The sequence below is a fragment of the Lissotriton helveticus genome, chromosome 7 (genome assembly GCF_964261635.1).
Source record: "Lissotriton helveticus chromosome 7, aLisHel1.1, whole genome shotgun sequence".
NCBI classification, from domain to species: Eukaryota; Metazoa; Chordata; class Amphibia; order Caudata; family Salamandridae; genus Lissotriton; species Lissotriton helveticus.
This window is the reverse complement of record NC_136068.1, coordinates 392,273,727-392,296,297: the sequence shown is the minus strand read 5'-3', so window position 1 is coordinate 392,296,297 and position 22,571 is coordinate 392,273,727. Positions and strand designations below refer to the sequence as shown.

General features: G+C 45.0%; 1 protein-coding gene across 1 annotated transcript in view; it reads left to right on the top strand.

The window, feature by feature from the left end:
• Positions 1-22,571, top strand: part of SLA2 (Src like adaptor 2) — a 291,725-nt gene that overhangs the window by 242,408 nt on the left and 26,746 nt on the right. The gene's annotated exons all lie outside the window — the stretch shown is intronic.

The window sequence follows — 22,571 nt, the reverse complement described above, 5'->3', positions numbered from 1 at the left end:
AAAACATTTATTAGAGCGAAGGCCATGCAACCTATAGGGCATGCATGCATCGACATACCTGCGCCCAGTACACGTTATGTGGGGGCGGCGACACATGGGAGAGGAAGCAGTGGCTGAAGTTGTAGAACATGCAAGGGCACAGCTAGACCCGCATCGTCATTTTTGCAGAACCGGGAAGGAGGGGTGCAAAATAAAGACTGGGGCTTAAATAACTATCTCTCTGGACAAAGTCCGACCTGCACTTACTTCCGCAATTAAACCATGACGTGCCCCCAGTTGCTACAGTTAAAACACGAACTATAGCAGCCCTAAACTACGTGGGGAGTGACTTTGGCTGCGTGAATGTGCAAATTGTTGTAGTGAGATTATGATATTAATGCAAGGTGAGCCTACAGTCTATATTGCCGGGAGCATGTTTTTACAGAAGTTCTTTTGCTCGCAGTGCTCTCACGAGTGTGAAATTTTGTTAAACCCAGTTGCAGCTGGCATTACGGGCGGGTGGGGGGTGGAAATGGGGTCGTCGCGCCGCAGAGGGGATGGGGGAGGAGGGAGGGGTTTAAGGGAAAAAATAAATATATAGAACATAAAAGTTAAACTTACCGTCCCGCTTTTCTTCAAGTCCCGAGACTTCCGCCATCCTGCTTTTTGATTGAATCCTGCAGCGCTCGTCAGAAGGAAGGCTGCCTCCCTCCCCTCTACCAATCACAATGCTGCAATGGCAGCTTTGTGATTGGTCAGGCCGCTGCCCCACCCGCGTCATTTTCTCTCTGTATGCTGCAGCATACAGAGAGAACAGGGGGAGTGGGCGGTGTTTCTCGAGGGCAGGGGGGAGTGGCTTGTCCACTGTTGTTCATAATGACTGTTTGGGCGGCCTCAGGCTGCCCAAACAGTCAGTATTAACAACAGTGAACAAGCCACTCCCCCCTGCCCGCGAGAAACACCGCCCACTTCCAAACAGGAACTTCAGCTTTCTCGCCGTGCGAGAAGGCAGAAACAAATGATAGTTATTACCATTTGTTTCTGCCTTCTCGCACTGCGAGAAAGCTGGGGGGCGGCGCCCAAACGCCCCCATAGAGGAGCCGCCACTGCTAGGGGTTATATTTCGGATTTAGACAGATCCACTGCAATTTTTTGGGACTGTAGAGATTTTAGTTTTACTGTTAAGTGGCGGTTTAGCAGTTTGGGGCACTACTTGAGATGATTTTTTGGGTCCAATACAAGGGGGCTTTACCTTAGTAATTAGAGATTCCAAGCGATTTAAACGCTTCCATACCGTACAAAACTTTTATCTACAAGCCCCTAGACACGTTCATACAGTGTATCAATAATAATGTCCATGGCAGTGTCCCCGAGTGTAAAATTAGTAAAGGCAGTCTGTATGGGTTCCGTCTGGGTGTGTGTCGAATTACTTGAAGTGTCCAGAGAGACTAGGTTAGTAGCATCATTACTAAGGATTGGATCTGCTACGGCCTTTGAGCCCCTGACCCAGTTGTTTAATGTTGAGTTCTGGCGTGATGGTTGTTTCCGTTTGGAATAAACTGGCTTCTCTGACTTCCTTTTCGCCTCGCCCACTTCTGGGTGGGGGGATATGGCCGGGGTAGCCAGAGCTAATGCATCATTCGGGCTGCTTACAAGTACAAAATCTGGATCTGGATCTGCTATTGCTCCTGTATGACCAGGCCCTCCCATATTCAATATATTCTCTCCGGTTAATGGTTGTGCATGGAGGTCATCCTCACCAAGTACCTTTGTTTGAGTATCGCCAATCTCAGTTTGTGATGATAAGTGGGATTTTGTGGGGCCTAGGGACAAACGTCTTTCAGTCAGCTCGATTTCAGTACTGACTAAGTCCATAGCCCTCTCCAGCATAGTGTCTATGGACGTAGTATTACGTACTACAGTACTTGTATTCCGTTTAACCATAATGTTGTTTTAGCCCCAAATGTTCGATAAATATTCAAAAAGTATCCCACTCACCACTACAGGGTCCAGCTGTTTACAGGGTGGAAAAATCGAAAGGGGGGTGGGCCAGCCCAGCCTCGAACGGTCCCGGACGGGCACAGACGGGCCCGCCCTTGGTCCCGGGCTTTGTCCTGGCTTCGTCCCGCGCCGCGTCCTGTGCCACGGAGAAAGGGGAGTGGCTTTTAGGCATGGTGTCAGCACCTCCCCTGACTCGCCGCAGGTGTGTGGGCAGTGATGCACTCTGGGGGCTGTAGTCCAAAGCCCGGGTGTAGGCGGTGTGGCGGTCATTGCTCGGGGCGACAGGTAGCCCTCCTCCTCTCAGCTCAGCCTGCCTCGCTGATCACCTCGCAGGTTTAATCTAGGAAAACTCAGAAAACACTCCGTCATTACCGATGAGGGGCACAATGACATGGGTGTATGTGCTGTGATGACAGCATATTGCATATACGAATATTCTGACATGCCAATGTTGGACACTCTAGCAGATATACACTCCATGCTCAAAAGTGTACAGAATAGACAGTCAATGTATTAACATATGACACTAAGGCACATTATGCCAATGAAACTGAAATTGATGTTCCTGCACACATCAGTCTTATGTTGGAGGGAATGGGGTCAAGAGGGAGAATACCTGCATTTATTGTGCTCCTGTCTCCGGTTAGAGATTCTCTGGAAGGGTCTCCAAATTTATGTGAGGGGGTGCTGGATTGCCCAATTTGACCGATCCTGTTACAATCTTATTGAACTTGCAACCTATGGTTTTGAAGCACCTCACCACTTCAGACTGGGGAATTGTCATCAACATGACTTTAATTGTAAAAAAAGAGCTGATTGTCCATTGTCAGAATCAAATCAGCCTTGATTTGATTCCGACAATGCATGAATGGGCAAGCAAGCTACAGATTTATTAGCAATGGAGAAATTAACATGTGAACTTTATGATTTGGCAAGTAAATATGAAAGCACATGAAGTCCCTTGCTTGACTATTTATCAGAGAAAGCACTGTCTTTGGTATCCCCTCGATCATGGAGATGCCTGAAGCTATCTATGGAACCTGAAGTCTGGCCTACTTTGAGATCATGAACGTGAGATCTTACATATCTTAGAGAGCCCAAAATGTGATGATTTATACTTCTATATTTTCAATACTCTGTGCTGACCCACTAGGGATTAGTTTATGTAGGAGAGAGGGAGTGGTTTCTTAGTTTGGACTTGAAGAAGGCATGTTGTTGTTTGTCGGTGCTTGAAAATACCCATAAAATATTGTTGAAAGAAAGGCAAGAATAGAAAATATAGAAAAGACCAATTATATTAATAATTAGGTAGAGTATGTACCTTTGCTTTAAAAATCTGATAATATAGTCCATAGTAATTGAACGGAGCCATTGCCATGTCCACATCAGACACATCTTTAACGTCGGGCGTTGACATTCTTGGTGATATCACCACATCAGCAACACAACTCACAGTGATTATATTTTTAGAAGTTTGAATAGAAAATATCCCAGATACCAAAACAAGACCACCACAAGGTACTTCATGAAAGAACAAAGTATTAACAAGATCACAAAGGAAGGAACATGTGAAGGACATAACACCATCATCCAATCAGTGACTTGCCTGTCATCTAGAGTGATCATCGAGTCATAAATTACTATCCTCAAAAGAGGGTGGTCATTTTGTCCAACAATTAGTAAACCTAGTAAAGACCAAAATGTATTCAAATTTGTACGCAAGCTAAAACTGCAGGCATTCTTCCACGAAAGAACAACACGACCTATACTGACCCATTCCGAGCGAATTATAAGTGATTTCACAGCTAAGGAACTGAAGGGAATCCTTCTGATTTTGACATTATCAGCCCAACAAAGACAGTACAATGGGCAAAACAGCCTATATTAATGATACTGCCAATGAGTTAGGAATTGACATCTCATATACACTCACAAGTAAATATAAACTAAGCATATCTTTAACTCTGCAATTACCTAAAGTGAACTCGATTGATCTGGTTTGTACATCGGTTGACACAGGAACGTCATAAAGTAGGACGATCAAAGAAAAATCCGAAAATGATCATAAAATTAGCTGACGAGGTAGGAAACATTGTTATCCCCATTGAAGAGGATTACATCTTATAAGCCAGACATTAACTTTCGGACATCACATGCTATGAGAAATGACCTAGTATTCTGGGAAGTGCAATACAGAATGAACTATTACTCCACTGGAATGATTGACACTCGAAAGGTTTCCATCCAAGGGTAGATCCGGCATAGCCAGTATTTATTCAGTCTTGCTGTGACAAATATATAGAGAACTCCAGCTATTTATGAAAAGTTTACCTTCCTACATAATGGACTCCAAGAATGTATATACAAACAATGGGCAATGTAGATTTGCAGAAAGACAATGGGGGCCATTAGGATGACGGGTCATCCTTCTGGTGCATGGGGCCACCCGCCATAAGGGCGGGGGTCCCGTCCTACAGATTAGGATGCCCCGCCACAGTGGCGGGCGCTTCCCACATTTTTAGCATTGCGGCGTAATGCTAAAAATCCACGTTGTGCATTGAAATGCAGGGGGGTACCATAGGTACCCCCCATGTGCACCCCCCACCCCCCCGGAGTCACTGAGGGCCTGCAACGGGCCCCCGCAGGGGAACTCCGCATGCCTTTCCGTGGCAGCATTGCCGCCAGGGAAAGGCATTGAAAAATGCCCATCATAATATGGCTGGCGGTGTCTGATAGACACCGCCACCATATTATTCCTTTTACGCCCCGGCCGCAAGGCGACCGGGGCGGAAAAGCGACGGACGGTCTTTCCGTTCGCCGAGGTCCCCCCGCCACACTAATATGGCGGGGGGGGGGGAGGGGGGAGGGGAATGAGTGTGGATGTCGAGTGTGGATGTCGAGCGGATTGCCCCCGCCAGGCTGGCGGTGGCTACCACCAGCCTGGCGGGGGCAATCCGCCCGACATCATAATGGGCCCCTATATTCTGGTAACTATTGATATACTAAACCTATCTACCTCCATCAAACACAAAGATGAGATTGAAGCAGTTTGAACTTCACTTTCCTCTCGATCCCGCCATTTTGGGGAAACCAATGAAATTGTAATTGCACATGCTGCATTGCTTCCTCGCTCATAATGTTTTTACATTTGACAATGACTTCTACTGACAAAAACAAGAAACTGCAGTGGGGGGCCAAATTAACCCCACCACATCTCTGTATCTTCATGTGTGAATTGGAAAAATACTGGTTATAGGAAGAAAACTTCCAAAACCTTAACAAGCATGTTATCTTTTGGGTACGCTATATTGACAACATCCTCATAATGTGGCAGGTGCTCCATAAGATTCTATATGAATGCATCAGCCAACTGAACACAAACAGATGAAACATATCAATAACTTTGTCTGTCTCTAAAGAACAAGTAGACTACCTTGAGCTGACAGTTTACATTGAGAAAACAAAATTCACTGCAAGATTCAGGACAAAGAAACAGCAGTGAAATCAATATTACACGCCAACAGCTGCCACCCTAGAACCATTATATATGAAACATCCCCAGGAGAGAATTTCTCCGAGCCAAAAGAAGACAGTAAGTAAGTAATCTTTACTGTGTCAATTACTAAAAAATGGTACAATAAACAGCAGGGTAAAAACACCGTTTCATGCATAATATGCAAACAATTGTAACAGTATTAATGTTAAAGTTAAGTTTAAGAGATTGATATGTTTAAAATCAAAGTTTAAATAGGTACTTAGTAAGATCCTTGCTTGAAGTTATGTACAATCAACTCCTTTTTGCTCCCTATTTTATGGTTTCTTCATGGCAATGTACACATTGTTTACAAACTTGCCAAACCATATAAGTCCATCAGCCTGTTGGTTCTTAAACAATTGCTTCGGCTTCTTGGTAGGTTAAAATCCTCTTAGTTAAAAACATTGGCTTCAGTAAAGTGTGACTCGTGGTTAAAAATCCTGGGAAATAACATAGCAGATAGAGCATAGTTTCTTTCCCGTTGTCACAGAGCCTAAAGCTCATTGGGCTGTTCTCATTTAATCAGTTGGATCTGCCCTCAGTTATCGACAGGACCATTAGTCTGGCACAGAGTAATAAGTGTCTATATTTTTTGCTGGTTTTAGATAGGGCTGCATCTTTATCATATCATAGGAGTTGTCAATGATGGCCATAGGAAGCGTTGTGAATCTTATCCAAGTCAGTATTTCCTGACAAAGAGCATCGGTTTTCAAGAATCAATTTAATGGCCTGATGTTTAATCTTCATTGCAGTTACTGTCTCCGGGTATACATTTAGGTTGTTGTCTGCGCTTGTTAAGTATCTTTCCCAAGAGTAGTTTGATGCCCTGAAAATCTACTGTAGGGCTTTCTGTAGAGTTTCAGGCTTGACTACAGCCAGTGAGTGATAATACTTCATAAATGATGCCTTACATTTTAGATCTTGCCTATTCAGACCAAACTCGAGTGGCACCAGTGATTGCCGTATGTAGTTTGGTAAATTACACATTCTCTGTAGGCTTTGCATTGAAGTTTGTCTAAAGCAATGGAATGCTTCCCTGGATAGGCTTGATGACTGTAGGAGATGGTTTGCAGTAAATTTGCTTGCTCTACTTTTATAACCACTTTAGCCATAGAGCTGTGTAGATTACTGTTAGGTTTACAGAGGCAAATGTGACAGTTGTTGCTTTCCTTGTTGGATGCTGCAGTTGCGAGTTGGCCTTTTTGTTTTCAGTAAACCATACTCCTAGTTAGTTATATTTGAGCGTTTGTTCAATTTGTAAATGGCCAAGCCTCCACGACTATTTAGATTAGTTTTTATATTTTCCAAAAATCATAACGTGTGTCGTCTTGACATTAGTGATAAATTTGTTATTTTAAGTCTAAAGGTTTAGCTGCAAAAGCACTCGCTGCCTGCCTATTTTGGTGTGATCCAGAATAATCAGATCATCTGCATACTGAATTGCAGATAATCTATATCTGCTGATAATTCTGAATACTGATATACACTTTGATACTGATGGCTGGAGAAACGGCGCACACTCAGTACTGGTCTGGTAAAATGTCGTGAGTAGATGCACAGTATTGTCATTGGTGCTAAGAAGGAGGAAGAGCCACCAAATCTACTTCAACAGAAAAAGAAACTTCTCCTCAATAGGGTCAGAATTAACTCCAAGCACTCCAGAAGTCAAGATCACAAATATGTGTCAATGCAAAATTGTCCAGTGTCTTTTATTCAGACATCAGGCCTTTCATTCAGTAGACCCCACACCGTATATATATATATATCAATTTATGTTTGTTCTAATCACAAATCTCAGGCTCTGATTATATGTAAATTATTTCAGCTCTATACATAATTTACACACTGAACAGTCTCCACATTTATATGAACCTATATTCTGGGCTGTCAGCCAATCATCTTTTTTCTTTGATACGGGATGGCTCGGGCAAATTAGACCTCTCAATGTCCTGCCTTTCCGAAACATTATGCTAGGGGTCTTCGTGACATATGGTGCAATATTTCTGTCACTAGTTAGTAGATACCAGTGTCTTTTAAGTATCCTGGTAACCTCCCCCCGTATTGTTCCTGAACGCCATAATACGCCTCATTAGATCTTGTTGTTTACTCGTCTTTTTCATATTCTCAGAGAGTGTCACTGTTCTGTTCAATTTCACTGCTTTGTTTAAAGCTCTATTAATCACACGCTCATCATACCCTCTAATTTTAAATCTTGTCCTAATTTTTTCCAAATTTCTTTTAAAGTCGTTGTCGCAGCTGCAGTTCCTCCTAGCCCTAACCATCTCACCAAATGGTATGGATTCAATCTTGTTGGTTAGGGTGGGAACTGCTTGCATGCAACACTGAATTACAATAAGTATCCTTTATGTACATCCTGCTTCTAAGCTGCTGGTTATATATGTACAGTTCTATGTCTAAAAATACAATTCTTTGTCTATTTGAATTCATAGTGAACGCCATATTATATGGGTTACTATCAAGGTATTGCTTAAATTTTCTAATTCTTCTGGTGTCCCAGTCCATATCAACAAACTGTCGTCGATATATCTGCCCCAAAAATGTATATACTGTATTCAGTGCGCATCTCTCCTGCCCCAGATCCACTCCTTCTCAAACCACCCCATGAAGAGGTTAGCGTAAGAAGGAGCGAATCTAGAACCCATAGATTTTCCACTAATTTGTTGATACCATTTGCCATCGAACAAGAAAACATTGTTTTGAAGTATGATTTCAATCATTCTCAATATAATTTCTGTATGTAGCAGTAGTTCTGCTGGTCTTTCATTTAGGAAGAATGTGATCGCAGTCATTCCACATTCTGAAGTAATATTCGTATACAGTGATACGACATCAAGCGTTACCAGAGTCATCTCCTCACCCCACACTATATTAGTCATCATATTCAGGACATGTTTCGTATCCTTGATATACGATGGCAATTGTGGTACCAGGGGTTTAAGGTATGTGTCTACGAAATGGGACAGATGTTCCGTAGGTCCCCCTTTTACCGGAGACAATAAGCCTCCCTGGTGGGAAGGGGGCCTGTTTATGAATTTTAGGCAGGGTGTATAGGCATGGGAATCTAGGCCCATCAATTTTCAAATAAGTATATTCCTCAATAGTTAGCAGTCCTGTGTCAAACCAACCGTTAAGTTCCCTATTCACCATACAAGCAATTTGTGTAATTGGATTGCCTCCCAAAGTTTTGTAACATGCTGTGTTTGCAAGTTGGGAGTAAACCTCATTGTTGTAGTCAGATCTATTCATGATCACTATACATCCTCCCTTGTCAGCCTCCCCGATAATCTATGTCTAATCATTTTTCAGAATAGTCAGTGCATCCCTCTCTTGTTTAGTAAGATTATCTGTACCTCGGTGTCTTCCTATGATTAATTCACCATCTAAATCATCGCATACATTTTTTAAAAACACATCACAGCAATTTTCTAGAGGGCGATTCAGGGTCCAATCAGATTTAGGTTTCAACCCGCTGTCTATAGTATGTCCAAAGTCAATCCCTAGTTGGTATAGTAGTCCTTTGCCACTTGGTGGTGCTCCCTCTTCGAGATCCAATGACAGTAGTAGAACAGTATCTACAGTATCTTGTATAGACATAGTACTCTGTAAAAGACACAGGACAATTTTGCATGGACACATATTTGTGATCTTGACTTTTGGAGTGCTTGGAGTTAATTCTGAATTTGGGAATACTGTTTTAAGTTTGGATATGGCTTGGCCTGTAGCAAACAAAAGGTGTTGTTATGAACTCTAAGAACTTACCAGAAGTCTTTTGTTCGGCAGAAGTACCATTAATACAGAGAGGCTTGCTCTAACTCTCCCAAAAAATACTCTAGACCTAAACAAAGTCTTTATGGATTTCAGATAGTCAAGGGGAAAGTAGAATGTGATAGCAGTGAAATAATATCTACTGCAAGGCTCTCTTCACATCAGACTAGTTTTGGAAAGCATAACTTTTGTGGACCACTGATCTTCACACTGCACAGCGCATCTGAGACTTTACTGCGCAGGACGCATTCAGCACCTTGTGGACTTTGGGTCCCGCAGAGCACTTGAGGATATGCTGTAAGAGTGGGCGGAGCACGGAATTCAGTCCTACATAGCATGCCCTCTAACCACGCAACCCAGAAGGCATTCAGCACCTTAGGGACTTTAGTTTCACAAAACACTTGAGGACACGCTCTAAAAGCACTAAAAGCTTGGTTCCTGACCCCGCTGAGCTGGATGCATTCAGCACCTTTGGGGATTTTAATGCCATGTTGGGGAATATCGTCGTGAATCTTGAGGCTAACATGTTTTAGTCAGTATGAATGGACGGTATGGTACAAGGTATGGACCGCAGGAACTGTGTGCTTGATTCCTATTTGGTGGGTTTTGTCCACTGTAATGCCTTAGAGCTGGTTGACCTCTTTTGTTTCTTTGTTGCCCCATCACTGGTTGGGTTAGTGCTGTGGTTATTGATTATGTCTTTTGAACAAGATCCTTATTAAATTGGATTAGGGATTGGTCAGTCCAGCCCTAGCATCTTTAGTGATCATAATCCCCTGACTATCCCCTTACGGAGGCATGCTGACAATGAAGAAAAGACGGAAAGAGGGTGGGAGTTGGGAATATTACCGCTAGGGACGACAGGAGGAGATAGGTCTGGCGTACAGAGAACATGGCTGATTTACTCCGTTAACTTTGTGCCAACCATTTGGTTTTGATATATAGCGGTCTGTCCCTGAGCAAGGGCTCCTTAAGGAAGTAGAGGCTTATGTCCAACTGAGCTTCATTATTAAGGGTGCACTTTTGAAGCCCAAAGGCCAAGTAGTGATAACCAGACTTCATGGTTTCATAATACATGTAGGCTGTGAAATAAACGCCTCCACAAAGCGCCATGCATGAGCCCGAGAGATAAGGGGATTATTGCTGAATGCAGGAGGGAGTGTAAACAGGCTTTGAGAAAAAGCAAAGTAGAAGTGCAGTTAGGCATTTGGAATGTAGTTAATGGCAATAAGCTGTGTTCAAATAGGTATGGATCTAAAAGTTAAGCACTTTTGTAAGATTTATAACCTGCCAAACTGTTTGACTGAGGACACCGAACACCCTCTGCACAACTTCCCTATTGATAATGTATTTTCTTTGGAGGAGGTGATCGAGGTTGTTAATAACAGCCCCGGTCATGAAGCACCTGGGCTGAATGAGATTCCATGAACTTCCATAAAGTTAACTTAGAAGCATGGCTGCTGTTACTTACTAATTATATACACATTGCTTGCAAGACTAGTCTCACTCTCCCTCGATCCTGGCACTTTATTGTCCCATATTTAAAGAAGAGAACTGTGCGAGCCCCAGTTGTAACCACCGAATTGAACTTTAAGACTCTAAATTGTGGGCAAGAGGTTTCTAGATAGGTTAACAACATGGATGGATGTTTGACAAACATGTTATCTAAAGGGTGCAGTGTGGCTTTAGGGCTGGCTTAGGGGCAATGGGTCACTGCCTAAACTTAAATCTCCTGGTCAGCAAGTATAGTTGCAGGTGAGGGTGGAGCACTGATGCTAAACATAGTTCCATGTACCTAGCCTTTATGGATCTTTCCTGCGCTTTTGATAGTGTTGTCAGATCCATGCGGTGGGCAATGTTAGAATACCTAGGGGTGGATAAGAGCATTGTTGCGTTTTTTTACGTGCCCTGTATTATGACATTGAAGGGGCTAGTGGTGAATCCCAGTGGCGTAATAAAGGCCCTAGCAGTGCAGGGGGCCTACAAGCTCTAGGGGGGCCCTCAACTCTCGTTACGCCACTGGTGAATCAAAGGAGTCTTTTGGACAGTCTCAGGGGTACAGCAGAGCTGCGTTTTTGCCCCTGTGTTATTTTTAGGTCTAGCCTGGGCAGCGCATACACTGCTCTGCTAGCATGCTGTGTACAGGTATGGACTAGACGCTCCGCCCACTCTCCGCCCATATTTTTCATTGGCTTTTGTTGTTGTCCTTTGGAAACAGTGTTCCGATGCCGACCGGCCCAACACCGCAGGAGTGAAGAACGTCCCAATCCTCTACCCTCACCGTGACCCCCAACACCCGCAATCAAAACGGATGGTGGAGAACACGATACTGGGAGAAGGTGGGTAACAAAACAAGGGAACCCAAGGTCTTGGGGAACACAACTCGTCTCCTCTGGCTTCTTGGCAGCTGACAGCTTGACACAGACGAGACCGCTAAAATGAAAGAAGGAGACAAGATTAAACACACCCCTACTACTATTACCAGTGCCAAGTACACACACGAACCACCGACCTCCCTGCTTACCCCAGATAACAAACGGGAGTGGCTTGATACGAAACAGGAATTCTTCCACTGCAATCGTATTGGTTGTTTCTTGCGTAACCCCAGACCAACCACACCCCCTCGGGAAACACCGAGAATGACAAAGGGGGTGGAATTCACAATTCTTAGAACAAAAAAGGACAAGTGAAAAATGGTATCAAAGGGAATACGAAAGACACCCAAAAAACCCCTGGAATCTAAAAAAGAACATAAAGGTAGCACAAAAACGGCCGTTATTCAGCTCCTTCGTGAAACCACCCAAACTCAGCGTATAACAAGATGGTTTGGATACAAAAAAGGGATAATAACGGGACGTTAAAACTCAAAGGAAACGCAGCCGCGAATCCCAGAACGTCACCGAAGATCAAAAACAGGTCCCCAATAAAGGGTTCTGAAATGCCCAAGGGAATAGGAAAACAAGGGAGCAGGGGAAAAAGGGGATCAAAACCCAGCACTAGAAAAGACCGCTGGAACGGAGCTCGAAGGAAGGGAAACAAGGTAGAACCACAGGAACAGGAAACACACGGCAAGGGACCAATAAAGAAACCAAGCACCTGTTTCCTGTTGGCAGCCCCTTTTTAAAGCGAGCTCTAGGGAGCGTCCATAAATTCGCATATGCACTTGGCACTTGTAAGAAAAACCGCTAACGGGGAACTAGACAGAAGGAACCAGGCCCCCTTGAACCCCAACAGTACCCCCTCCCGAAAGCCTCCCTACAGGCCTTGGCTTCCCAGGGTGCAGGTGATGAAACAGACGAACTAACCGGGCAGCATGAACCCTACTTGCCGGAACCCAAGAACGGTCCTCTGGGGGATAACCCTTCCAGTCAATTAGGTAATACAGCCGTCCCTTCATCCGCTTGGAATTCATAACAGTTTTAACCTCATACTCCACGTTATCATCTATTAAAACGGGAGGAGGAGGTGGCAACTCTTGAGAAGTGGTGACGTATGGCTTCAACAAAGGGGTGTGAAATACAGGATGAATACCATACTCAGCCGGTAAAGCCAACCTGATCGCAACTGGATTCACCATCTTCTGGACAGGAAAGGGACCTACAAACCGAGGCTGTAATTTTCTTGGTCCTGGCAACTTCAGATTCTTCGTTGATAGCCAAACCCTATCCCCAACTGCATACAGAGGAGCTGGCCGTCTATGCCTATCTGCCTGTACTTTCATGGCTTTCTTGGACTCAAATAAATGCTGTTGGGCTTTCTTCCAGATTTCAATCAAACCCCTACTCAGGGATCCACTGCTGGTACCCTCTCAGATGGCTGAATAGGAATGGTCTTGAGATGGAACCCCATTGAACAATAAAACGGTGACATGCCTAAAGCTGAGTGCATGCTGTTATTATATGCAAACTCAGCCACAGGAAGGGCTTGTACCCAACTGCCCGTCAGTGACATTAGCAAACAGCGCAAATACTGCTCCATGGTTTGATTGGTACGTTCTGTTTGCCCGTCGCTTTGTGGATGGTAAGCTGTTGACAAACGTACTTCCATCTTTAATGATCGACACAGGGCAGTCCAAAAATGTGAAACAAACTGTGCCCCTCTATCTGAAACGTTGGCAGTAGGAACCCCATGCAGTTGGATCACTTGGGCCATAAACACATCAGCCAATTCTCTAGATGTAGGTAACCCTGGCAAGGGAACGAAGTGAGACATTTTTGTGAATAAATCCACAACAACTAAAATGGCCGTAAACCCTGAATCAAGCGGCAAATCGGTCACAAAGTCCATACTGACCGTATGCCAGGGGGAAGGAGGCACTGGCAATGGGTGCAACAACCCAGACGGAGACATGTGCGAGGACTTACTAACAGCACACACCGGGCATGAGGCCACAAATACCTGTACATCATGGGCCAGAGACTTCCACCAAAACCAACGCATACACAGCTCTTTGGTCTTATTGACCCCCGGATGCCCAACCAAGGACGATGAATGACAATATGTAAGAACCAGTGTACGCAATTCGGGGGCACAAACAACTTTCTTATCACCAGGAATCATAAAACAGGACTCCTCCGTCTTGTTTCCTTGTGACGGATCCGCATAAATCCGAGATGATGCGTCAGATTTCCCCTGTTGAGCAGCTGGCCTATACGTGATGGTAAAATCATATTCATTGAAGAATAGCACCCATCTCATCTGTCTGGGAGTTAAAGCCCTAGCGGACTGGAAAAATTCCAAGTTCTTGTGATCCATATGGATGGTAATGTGGTGACGAGCCCCCCCAAAGGTAATGGCGCCATTCCTCAAAAGACAGTTTATGGCCAATAGTTCCCTTTCGGCAATCGTATAATTCTGCTCAGCAGGTCGTAGTTTCTTTGAAAAGTACGCAATTGGATGCATCAACCCAGATTCATTGTCACGCTGAGACAACACGCCCCCAACGACTAGCTGGGACGCATCCGCCTCTACATAAAACGGAAGAGCGGGATCAGGATGCATCAACACAGGAGCAGATGTAAAAAGCCCAATCAATCTTTCCAAAGCCAACTGTGCCGCAGGCGTCCACTCAAACACCACTCCCTTCTTCAACAATGAAGTCATAGGCGAAACAATGTCAGAGAAATGACTGATAAAACGCCTGTAGAAGTTGGCGAAACCAAGTAGCACCTGTATATCCTTAACACATGCGGGTATGGGCCAGTTAACTATAGCTTCGATCTTCCGGGGATCCATCTTTATACCATCCGCAGATATCAGGAATCCCAAAAACTCAACATGTGTCGCACCGAAAGTGCATTTATCCAGCTTGACAAATAAACGGTGTTCCAACAACTTAGACAAAACCTGCGAAACATGAGCATCATGTTCCTCAAAGGACGGGGAAAAAACCAAAATATCATCAATGTAAACAATCACACTGACATCCAAAAACTCACGCAAAACCTCATTTATAAAAAACTGAAAAGCGGCAGGGGCGTTACACAAACCAAAAGGCATAACACAATATTCAAACAAACCAAACTTAGTACGGAACGCCGTTTTCCATTCGTCGCCCTCGCGGACGTGAACGAGATGGTAAGCGCCTCTTAAATCAAGCTTTGTGAACACCTTGGCATGTCGCAGCTGGTCTAACAACACCGGTATAAGAGGTAATGGGTACTTGTTCTTTATTGTGACCTTACTCAACGCTCTGTAGTCCACGCAAGCGCGAAGATCACCCTCCTTTTTCGGTATAAAAAATATGGAGGAAGACACAGGAAGAAGGCCGAATAAACCCATTCTTTAACATCTCATCCAAATACTACCGTAGATGTTTCTCCTCCGGCTCTGACAACGCATAAACCCTACTACAGGGCAAAATGGCCCCCGGAACCAAATCAATACGGCAATCAAAAGCCCTGTGTGGTGGCAATACACACGCCTGATCCTTATCAAACACCTCCTTATATGCCACAAACGAAGGAGGCAAACCGTTCTGATCGCAACCACTCGCTGCACAAGACAACGGAGACATGCTATCAGTCGCCTCACAATAACAGTGAAGAAGACAATACTTTGAATCAAGCGTAACCAGCCTCCGCGCCCAATCGATTCTGGGATTATGGGCCTGTAACCAGGGTACCCCGAGTACCACCCCAAATGCTGGTGCGGCAATCAGATCGAAACAGACCGTCTCAGAATGCCCATTATCAAATGTCATCAACAAAGGTTCGGTTTGTCGTACAATCGACCCAGAGGTTAGCTCCGTGCCGTCAATAGCCCTCACGGGTTCAGGTTGTTTCTTCATCACACAGGGAACCATCAACGACTCGGCCAACCCAATGTCCATAAAGTTCCCTGTGGCCCCACAATCCAATAATACCGACAAGGAAGCTCTACCACAAGATGAGTAAGCGAAGCAAGCCGATACCGTGAAATGATGCGGGACTCTTTGAACCGCCCCTTGCACGTCATATGGGTTACAAAAACCTCTTTTATGGACTAAAGGACTCTCGCAATCCCTTCCCACGAAAGCCACAGCCTTATTCTCCGGGATCCGGGATGGTTTCACTGGACACTCTCAAGCAAAGTGTCCACCCCTCCCACAATACAAACACAACTGCAACAAACGCCTTCGCTCCTTTTCCTCCTTGGATAAGGGACCCCGCACCCCACCCAAAGGCATAGGTTCAGGATCTGTTTTCACGCCCCCATTCTCAGATGTTTCTCTCTTGGTTACAGTTGTCTTTGGGGAGTGAAACCTGATCTTTTCCTCTCTTCTTTCACTCATACGATGGTTGAGTTTGACAACCAAATCAATTAACTCAACACAATCTTCAGGGGGGTCTACAACCTGAGAGACTATATCTTTTAAGTCCTCGCACAAGCCCTGATAAAACAAAGAGGTTCTTTTTGCCATGGGCCATTGTGTCTCTGCTACTAGGCTATTGAAAGTAGCCACATAACCCAAAAGATCCTGCTTACCCTGCCGGAGCTTTAACAACTCAACATCGCTTGCCTGCATAAAAGCATGCTTAGCAAACAGACTATGCATCTGGTTCTTAAAGGCCGGGAAACTATTCAAAACAGCATCATTGTTTTCCACTAAGGGGACCGCCCAACTAGCTGCAGTACCCGAAAGATATGAGATCACAAACGCTACTTTAGTAGTGTCGTCAGTAAAAGTGGTTGGTCGACACAAAGTGCAAATGGCACTGGTTCATAAATATAGCATATCTGCTACTATCCCCGTAAAACCTCTCTGGAGCTGCTAGAGGCACCGGCACGGGAGTGTTCACTGTAACGGACAAAGGAGAAGGAGACCCACTCTGCCCCCCACTCCTCTCATATTGAAATGTGGCTGGTTGAATCAATGGGGGCTTAGCCTTAACTGAGGGATCCCTCCCTCTTCTTTTAGTGCTTTCCTTCACCTCACTCAGTGTCCCCCGTAACTCCTGATTCTCCTGACGCAGGGATTGGACTTCACCCTGTATGTGCGCTAAAGCCTGCATGATTTCCTGCATCGAAGAAGCCCCCCCTGCTGCCTCCTCAACCATTCTTCACTCGGGCGGTGTGTTAATTCGTGGGCTTGGTTTTCTGTTCCGATGCCGACCGCCCCAACACCGCAGGAGTGAAGAACGTCCCAATCCTCTACCCTCACCGTGACCCCCAACACCCGCAATCAAAACGGATGGTGGAGAACACGACACCGGGAGAAGGTGGGTAACAAAACAAGGGAACCCAAGGTCTTGGGAAACACAACTCGTCTCCTCTGGCTTCTTGGCAGCTGACAGCTTGACACAGACGAGACCGCTAAAATGAAAGAAGGAGACAAGATTAAACACACCCCTACTACTATTACCCGTGCCAAGTACACACACAAACCACCGACCTCCCTGCTTACCCCAGATAACAAACGGGAGTGGCTTGATACGAAACAGGAATTCTTCCACTGCAATCGTATTGGTTGTTTCTTGCGTAACCCCAGACCAACCACACCCCCTCGGGAAACACCGAGAATGACAAAGGGAGTGGAATTCACAATTCTTAGAACAAAAAAGGACAGGGGAAAAATGGTATCAAAGGGAATACGAAAGACACCCAAAAAACCCCTGGAATCTAAAAAAGAACACGAAGGTAGCACAAAAACGGCCGTTATTCAGCTCCTTCGTGAAACCACCCAAACTCAGCGTATAACAAGATGGTTTGGATACAAAAAAGGGATAATAACGGGACGTTAAAACTCAAAGGAAACGCAGCCGCGAATCCCAGAACGTCACCGAAGATCAAAAACAGGTCCCCAATAAAGGGTTCTGAAAAGCCCAAGGGAATAGGAAAACAAGGGAGCAGGGGAAACAGGGGATCAAAACCCAGCACTAGAAAAGACCGCTGGAACGGAGCTCGAAGGAAGGGAAACAAGGTAGAACCACAGGAACAGGAAACACACGGCAAGGGACCAATAAAGAAACCAAGCACCTGTTTCCGGTTGGCAGCCCCCTTTTAAAGCGAGCTCTAGGGAGCGTCCATAAATTCGCATATGCACTTGGCACTTTTAAGAAAAACCGCTAACGGGGAACTAGACAGAAGGAACCAGGCCCCCTTGAACCCCAACAAACAGTGGCTTTTCATTAGTTAACAAGCTGTTGTTTCTCCTTAGTACCGCCTCGTCTCATTTTGTAACCTTCCATGAGAATACCCCCTATTACATGTGTTGTCTCATCATTTTTCAGAATAGCCAGTGCGTCCCTCTCTTGTTTAGTAAGATTATCTGTACCTCGGAGTCTTCCTATGCTCTTTCTGATTGATTGATACACCATCTAAATTATCGCGTACATTTTAAAATGGATACATTTTGTTATTAGTTAGAGACTGTATGTACACAAAAATAAGCTCCCCGCGAATTTTGCAATTATAGAGATATGTGATGTATCCCTCCCTACAAGTGCTGGGCATACAGAAACATGTAAAGGATTGTGTTATGTTTCATCATAGGACAATCCTCGTTCTCCCAAGCCCCCGTTTGATGGAGAGCGGCCTGCGCCATGGAGTCAAGGAGGCACTTCTAATTAGTATTGGATCCGTGATATAAGTATGTTGACAACCAATGTGTCATCCTAAAACAGTTTATTCACTAGACATGGCACTTGCTGATTAAAATCAATTGTGGAGAAAAGGGGAATTAGTACCCCATCACCACTGTTACTGTCAACTTGGCTTCTGTCTTGTGGCTCAATTGAGTCAGTTGCTTTCATCACGATGGGCATACGGAATCCTAATGAGGCAATGTGCTTTGCCTCCAAACCTGAGTGACCTGTGTCTTCCTCTTAACTAATCTCACTGTCCATTATCCCAAAGATGGGTCTTCTACGCCCCATGGAAGAAGGGCACAGGGACCCCTGTAGTCACACTTTCGTCAAGGTGCGTCCCTTATGGCGAGCCTAGATGCAGCTGCTCCTTCTTCCGGATGTGTCACCCATCATTGGGGTACTGGATCACGGATCTATTCTTAATTAGAAGTGCCTCCCTGACTCCAGGTGCAGGTCCACTCACCATAAAACAGGGGTTTTGGAGAGCGAGAATTGTCCTATGTTGAAGCATGACACCTGGTGGTGTGTGAGGACAAACCATTATATTTTTCTGTATGCCCAACACTTGCACTGAGTAGAGGTGGGAGGGATACATCACATATCTCTATAATTGCACCATTGTCTGGGAGCTTATTTTTGTGTACATATGTTGTGTTGGGAGGCCAGCTCACCCCGGAGACCCTAGAGCCTCTAGTTCCCTACCGGGGGTACTTCCCGGGGGAGTGTGTTTATAAGAGATGCACAGGGTTAATAAAACCAATGGAAAATATTGGTTGGATGAATGGTCTCTACCATTTATCCAACCAATATTTTCCATTGGTTTTATTAACCCTGTGCATCTCTTTGTGTTTTGCATAGCGACTGGGGAATGATGCACATTTTGGTCCTTTAAACCGTACCCTTCGACCCTTTTGTATGTGTAAAAGGTATTGTGTTGCCAGGTTGTATTGGTAGTTGAAAACTGCACACAGCCTGCAATAGCAGGCCTGAGACATGTTTTGAAGGGCTGCTTAAGTGGGAGGCACAATAAGCGCTGCAGGACAAATAGTACTTTTTTCATTTACAGGCCCTTGGTACAAGTACAAGTAGTACCACTTTACTAGGGACCTATAGTTAAATTAAACGTGCCAATTGGATATAAGTAATTTTTACCTTTTTAAAAGGAGTAAGCACAAGCACTTTAGCACTGGTAGTAGGGGTAAAGTGCACAAAGCTCTAACTACAACAAAAAGCGAAATTCAGAAAACAGGAGAGGTAAAGGCAAAAGGTTTGGGGGGTGACCCTGCAGAGAGTGCCAAGTCCAACAAAAGTAAGTTCTCCCATAGAGAGAATACCCTAAATCTCCTGCTCTGCTGTATTCAAAGGTCTGCTTCTTAATCCACATTAAACTAGCTTAAATCACACATTTTCTAAAGTTTGATACACCTCCACATAGTTCCCATAAAATAACCCAATCAGGTTGTATTGAAAAAATACAGTAATAAGCTCATTAGTTTCTCAGGATTTGATTAATATTTGTAAAGTGCGATGAATGCCCGAAGGCGTCTTGGCACTGGAGTCTGTATTACTGGGGATCAATAAAAGCATGAACAGATCAAGACTTTAGCTGGGGTGAAAGAGAAAAGCCAAGTTTTTAAATGTTTTCTGAAACTCATCAAGTTCGATTGGGGCCTTAGGTACAGTGACATTTGATTTCACAGCAAAGCTGTAGCATGCACAAAACATCTGCCACCCCAGAAGGGTTTGTGGATCTTGGGGACTTGCATAGTCTTAGCAAAAGCTGCTTGCAAACATCTTCTGGAGTGTACTATAAAAAGAATTCCTTCAGATAGACTGGGCATATTCCATTCAGGACTTTAAAAGCCATACAGAGTCCTTTCAATGCAACTCTGCTCTTAATAAGCAACCAGTAATTTTCCTTGAGCCCTTTGGCAGCAGATTAAGCTTTCCCAATATTTTTCAGAAGACGGACTGCAGCAAACTGCAGCCCCTTATGTTTTTTTTTAGCAGACCTTGTTGAATGCCCAAATGGATGGCGTAACAATAGTCTATCCGAGAAAGCACTAATGAAACCACCACTGTTGTCTGAAGATCCGTAGAAGTGAATGGCAGAACTTTTTTGTATTTTCAAGAGATAGAAGCAAAGGAGATCGGCTGATATGTCTTGTCTATGAAAGTTAATTTATAATCAACGATCACAATTAGATTTGTTACTTTGGTGACTAGAGTGGGTAAAGGGCCAAGCGTGGAGGGTCACCAAGAGGGATTTCAAAACGACAAATCTGACCTCAAAAGAAGCTCCTCTGTCTCCTCTGTTACATTTTAAGCATTGGCTTTCCATCCAATTGACAATTGCTGTCAGACAGTTTTTAAATCAAATGGCTACCTCATTTACCTTTGTGTGAATGGACACAACAGTTTGGGCGTCATCTGCATAAGATATAGTGTTGAAGCCAAAGGATTTAATCAGTGCTGCAAGTGAATCCACATAAATGTTCAACACTGTGGTGCTTAGTAAGGACCCCTGCGGAACCTCACACAGCAAAGAAAAAAACTAAAAGTAAAGTCTTCAAAATAGAATGACTGGGTTCTGTTGCTGGGGAAAGATACCAAGAGATTGAGGGCAGTTTCTTCAGTCCCGATCCCATTAGATGGTGAATCAAGACCCTATGACTCAAGGTGTCAAAGGCTGGGTCAAAAAGGGCCACTGCTTCCTTTCCGCTATCCAAGATTCCACAAATCTATTCTGTTGGTACCACCAGAGCGGATTCCATACTGTGATTTCATCCCCCACTTGAGAAACCTACACTGGCTCCCCGTCGACAAGAGGATCACCTTCAAGCTCCTCACCCACGCACACAAAGCACTCCACAACGCCGGACCAGCCTATCTGAACAGCAGACTCAACTTCCATACCCCCACCTGCCAGCTCCGCTCTGCCAGCCTCGCCCTCGCCACCGTCCCCCGCATCCAACGAACGACCTCCGGTGGCAGATCCTTCTCCTACCTCGCCGCCAAGACCTGGAACACCATCCCTACCCACATACGGCAGACCCAAGACCTACTCGCCTTCAGAAGACTCCTCAAGACCTGGCTCTTCGAACAGTAGCAGCACCCCCCTCCCCTCAGCGCCTTGTGACCCTCACGGGTAAGTAACGCACTTTACAAGTTCTCTGATTGATTGATTGATTTATTTCCTGAAGTCAAATTGTGCTCAATCTAGGATCTTGTTCTGCTCCAGAAAGTCAGAGAGAGCCACGTTAAGGTGTCTCTCCTGGATTTTTGCTGGTACTGGGAGTCTTGAGATGGGGCGGTAATTCTTCTCTTCAGCAGGATGTACTGTTGTTGGTTTTTTTAGAAGAAGAACTGACAGTCTTTCCACTTAGAAGGAAAAATTCCTGCATCCATGACATTATTTAATAAAACTGATTGGGGAAGCCAAGGTTCTTGCCAGTTGTAAAACAAATGTTCATGACGGGACAGGGTCAGTCACTAAGGGCCCCAGAATTTGTGCGTTTAATTAACTGGGCCACCTCATCTGTTGTGAGGGATGGAAATTTGTCTCAAAATTGGGTGGTTGTTATTAAGAGCGATGTCTCGGGAGCCTAGGGGATGATCCCCATTTCCTATCATCAAAACCTTGTAAACTGCTTCTACCTTATTCTTAAAAGAATTAGCTAGGTTGTCACAGAAATTTTGGGGCCTATTAGGATTGCGTTTTTTCCGCATCCTCCGGGCCGGCGGAAGCCACCGCCGGCCCAGAGGACGCAGAAAAACCGCAGCGGACCCACCAGAGACCCACCGCCACATTAGGATGGCTGGTGGGTCCTGGTTTCCGTCCGCAGCTATTCCGCCGTGGTTGGCTTACAACCGCGGCGGAAAAGCTCTAATATGGTGGCGGTGTCTCTCAGACACGTCCACCATATTAGGAAATGCTTTAAAAGATGCTTTTCCACGGCGGATTTTCCACCGTGGAAAAGAATGTGGAACTTCACTGCGGGGGCCCGTTGCGGGCCCCCTAGGTGAAGGGGGGGCGGGGGGTGCACCGCGCGGTGCCTGCCGCTTTCTGCATACAAATGCAAAGTATGCATTTTTTACATTGCGGCGGGTGCAGCTTGAAGCTGCACCCGCCGCAATGTTAAGGATAGAGGATGTGACCGCCACCCTGGCGGTCACATCCTAATCTTCACGGGGGGAACGCC